At 39.2% G+C, this 3,914-nt stretch overlaps 1 long non-coding RNA gene across 1 annotated transcript; it reads right to left on the bottom strand.

Annotated features, from left to right (window-relative positions):
* Positions 1 to 376: 376 nt before the first annotated feature.
* Positions 377 to 3,096, bottom strand: LOC142054139 (uncharacterized). Its single transcript, XR_012659432.1, has 3 exons — positions 3,069 to 3,096; positions 1,915 to 1,965; positions 377 to 403 (listed from the first exon to the last, which is right to left on the bottom strand). It is a non-coding gene; the product is annotated as an uncharacterized LOC142054139 (long non-coding RNA).
* Between the last annotated feature and the right edge of the window lie 818 nt (positions 3,097 to 3,914).

The following is a 3,914-nucleotide window of genomic DNA, read 5'->3' as shown; positions in this document are numbered from 1 at the left end:
TTTTCCACCACAATTTCCAAGCAGCTTTATTTTAAACCTCCTGTGATGACAGATTGCTGCATCAGTATGTTATGACTTGTCTCCCCATTAACTAAGTGCTAACCAGTGGCACTAAACCATAGCTCTGTACAATCAACAGTGAGAGCTCAGTACCGCCTCAGTGAGGGCTTGCATGAAAAGCCACCGAAGTTTGCCAGTTGCCTTTACTGAAGGCAAGAAGCAGCACAGTGAGGGCCAGATGCAGAAGGGTAGAGGGATGGGGGAGATATTTGTGGCACTAAATTTCTAGAGGAGCCATTTGCATGAATTTTTCTTGGCAGGCCTGGCTGGCGTGTTGTCTAGTTCTGCTTCATATGATCGTAGCTGCCAGGAATTTTCTCATCATGAGTGTGCGACATTCCTTCTGTAGATAGATGAGCATAGTGAAAGATACAGTACTACACAAGTAGTTAAAGCTTTTTGGTGTTCAACAAGAAACTGCACTGAGACAATACTAAGAATAACAGTTATACACCCACCCTCCCAGAACCCCCCCCAGAAAAAGGCAAAATTAAGTTCAATTCAAAAGTATAATCTCCTCTGCCAGTTGTTATTTGCCATAAGCACAATCCATTTCATAAGTTATCCAGGGAATGGAAAGGACTCGTGTCTTGATTTGGAAACAGAGCAGTGTAACTTGCAAATTTCTTACCTGTGGCTAGTTATGCCCTTGGTGCTGTCTGATATAATTTGATGGGTTAAACTATCTGCTTTATATGAATTTGTTGAGAAGATGAGCAAGCAAAAACACATCTAAGCAAACCATTATTACACTCTATCCTGCAATTTTACCCAGCTAATTAAAGACAGAAAACCACAGTATTTAAGTCAAGGTCGCAATAAAATTAAATCAATCATCTCTAATGCTCTAATCTTGATGTAATAGAGTAATTCCAAATTGTAAGGTTGGTAGTGGTTTTCTTTTGGGAAAATTTAAGCAGAGGACTGATCCCTTTTTGTCTAAGAATATTAACGTAGTCAGTGCGGCACATCTGTGTTGACCTGGGTGGTAAAGGACACCAATGTCCTTTTAATGTATTTATTCAAGGACCTTAACATTTATTCTGCTTTCTACAGCAAGCAGTGCAGTCTCCTTGTTTGTCTTTAGGCAGTTCCAGAGTGCTTGTAATGATTCCATATTTCCGTTTCCACCTTAATTTACATTCCTCTCAGTTATTACTGTGCTTGATTTTATTCTTCTCTCCCTTCTTATAATTACACAAAGGCTTTCAATAGAGGTATTGGTAAATTATACATAATAACAATATTAACACAATAATACAACATTTTATGCCTGAAGTACCAATTGACTTCTTCCATTATCGGTTGGTTTTTAGTTTTGAGAAACTATTAGAATCATAGCTTCCATAAATACACACACAAGCTCACATAAGTATATCCAATAAACAACTAAAAACATTGATGCCCATTCACTTTAAAAATAAGGTAAAATAGAATAATTAAATTATTTTTGCTTTGTTTCATAGTCTCTCACTCACAAAATTTGTTGCTGTCTAGAGCGAAGACTTAGAAGCATGGCTGGTAACCAAAACAGGTTAGCCTTCATCAGACCGGCTGTCCTGATAACTCAAGTTTACGCTTCCTCTGTTTCTGCACAGGTTGTCCAAGGAAGGAGAGATGAACCAACTTTGGACGTGGTCGGTGGCATAAGGAAGTGAAAAACAATTTTTTATGGCATGTCCCTTGATTTTTACAGGGACTGTTTTCCATTGGTTCTGCCTCAGGGATCACCTCTTCATCCTCAGTGGCAATTAGATGAGCATAAGACTTCAGAATAGTTGCAAGGTAACCTCTTCTCATTAGGGGAAATGTTTAGGCCTTTAGTGATAATGGAAATTTCTCCTGCTTAATTACCTTGATTTCACCAGGACATCCTTGGTGGGCATGGAGAGATGGAGAGATGACCTACAAATATGAATGCACAGGAGGGTGAGTAGGGAATTTTTGCTGAAAAAAACCAGAACTCTTCCTTCTGCCAGAGGCAAAGGACTGAGGAACCTGAATCAACAAAAATATAATTCTGTAAAAGTATTAAACAGTCTAAACAGTATGCACTCAAACAGTAACTTAAATGCCTCCTGGGTCTCCAATGTCTTTAGCATTTATTAAAAAATCTTCTACTTCCTGTGAGTGACAGCAAACTGGGGAACTAATTTACACTATAATTTATTCTGTGGCTTTGATCCTGAAACCTATGATATATTTTATTAGAACGATTTCTATTCATAATGGAATGATTAGTGTCCTCCAATGTCTGCCTCAAATTTGGACCTATTTTCTTCAGGTATCTTATGTAATTTGAAACATATCAGTTAATTGGAGTTGTCATTTAGCTGCCAGCTTTACTGGAATCAATTTTTAAATCAATGTAGGACACACTGTAATTGAGAATGAGGTTCCAGGTATCGTAGTGGTCACTTCATGGTGCTCCCAGTAAATACGACAATTTAGAGAATATAAAATTAGTCTCTCATCTGCTAAATGCATCCTGCTGTGAAATTGCAGCCAGTTAGAAAAGGAAAGATGCCCTTAGCATAGAAAAAATGGTTTGAGAGAATATGAAAGTTATAATGGAAAATGTAATAGATGCCAGAAATAATTACACAGGTGACTTCCACAGAGTATGACTGCCATTCCTTGTATTTCTTGAGAAAACCCAGAGCCTGTTATTAATTAAGCTGCAAAAATAAGAATCTGCTGTAGTTCTTTAACCATCAAATAGTCTGCTTTTCTTTTATACACTTTGTGTTCTTTCAAAGCATACTTGTTCCTGAAATCATTTAATATGCAGCTTTTGGGGTTGTGCTACACTGTCTTAACCTCTTGAGGTACTGCTTTTAAACTCCTTAGCTGATGAAAAGTTAACATGCAATGATGTTTAAAAGATGTATATTGAGCAAGTAATTAGTGCAGGAGAGATGGCACTGCTTTGAGTAGTGACTGTGAAAAGCATATACATTGCAAACCAATCATGTGTATGACACAAATAAGAAAGGTGAAGAACTTACAAAGACATCAGGGTGTGCTGCCTATAGGTGATTCACTAGGCTGCTTCTTTTGCATGTTCCCTTCTGGTAGAGTGCCTGTGAAATGGCAGTGTGCTGCTGGATGTATTTGCTACCTTCAAGGTGGTGGGGTCAGGTTCTAACCATGAATTATATGTCATGGTGGCTTCTGAGTTTGAATTTTCTAAACAGTTTCAGACATTGTTTCTCTCTTACTTTACTCTTTTGCTCCAAGTGGTCATTATGTGATAAACCCCCACTGTTCTCATTAAAAGGGGGTGGGGGGGAAATTGCTTCCCATTAGAAAAATCTGAGAAACAGAGAGTATAGACAGGTTATGTGTCTTCAGTTGTCTCACTATAGAGTGGTGCTCGTTCTGCCAGTGTTGAGAGCCCATTGTGACAAACCAAGTCTCTCCATGCTCTCGCAGTGGGTGAGTTACCTCTTTTACTGCTGCTAACTTTTGAGAGCAACCTGCTTTTGACTGGGGATGAGGGCAACGTCCTTTCTAACATGACTTGGAGTCTGAGCCAGTGAATGGGGTTTTAGTTATGCATTAGGCTCTGATCTCTTCAGCACAACCCACCAAGGTGAAGCCTTGCGGTCTATACAATAAATGCTCAGTGCAACAATGAGGGAGGTGGGTGACACAAAAGGTACTCCAGGACGCTATTTCACAGCAGCTTAATTACTTGGCATCAATCTGAATTACTGACACCAACAAAAGCCAAGGTGGTGGGTGGTTATCACAGCGCTACAAAGGTCCTTCAATCCAGCCTTCCTCTTGTTAGCTATCCCTTGCTTCTGCTGATCACACTCATGGAGAGTGTTAAACAGAGTCTACTGAAG

The sequence above is a fragment of the Phalacrocorax aristotelis genome, chromosome 3 (assembly GCF_949628215.1).
Source record: "Phalacrocorax aristotelis chromosome 3, bGulAri2.1, whole genome shotgun sequence".
Classification (NCBI taxonomy): domain Eukaryota; kingdom Metazoa; phylum Chordata; class Aves; order Suliformes; family Phalacrocoracidae; genus Phalacrocorax; species Phalacrocorax aristotelis.
Note: the sequence above shows the minus strand (reverse complement) of the source record. Positions and strands in the feature narration are given on the sequence as shown.